The sequence below is a fragment of the Octopus bimaculoides genome, chromosome 6, assembly GCF_001194135.2.
Source record: "Octopus bimaculoides isolate UCB-OBI-ISO-001 chromosome 6, ASM119413v2, whole genome shotgun sequence".
Classification (NCBI taxonomy): domain Eukaryota; kingdom Metazoa; phylum Mollusca; class Cephalopoda; order Octopoda; family Octopodidae; genus Octopus; species Octopus bimaculoides.
The window spans coordinates 73,090,844-73,091,375 of NC_068986.1; positions in this window are offsets into that span (position 1 = coordinate 73,090,844).

Sequence of the window (532 nt, forward strand, 5' to 3'; positions counted from 1 at the left end):
ATATATATATGTGTGTGTGTGTGTGTGTGTGTGTGAGTGTGTATGTATGTGTGTGTGTGTGTGTGTGTGTGTATATATGTTTGTGTGTCTGTGTTTGTCTCCTCCAACATTGCTTGACAACCGATGCTGGAGTGTTTACGTCCTCGTAACGTAGCGGTTCGGCAAAAGAAGCCGATAGAATAAGTATTAGGCTTACAAAGAATAAGTCCTGGAGTCGATTTGCTCGACTAAAGGCGGTGCTCCAGCATGGCCACAGTCAAATGACTGAAACAAGTAAATGAGTATATATATATATATATATATGAAATAGTCTTGTTTCAGTTTCTGTCTACCAAATCCACCCATAAATCTTTGGCTGACATGCGGCTATAGTAAGAAGACGCTTGCTGAAGCCAAGACCATGTAGTAGCAAAGCGAACTTCTCCCATACAGCTCCATCTGTGCCTATATAGTCATCGATGTATTTAATTATTCATAATTATTCCTTCTTTTGCACATTTTTTCATCCAATCACCAAAATCATTAAGGCTCC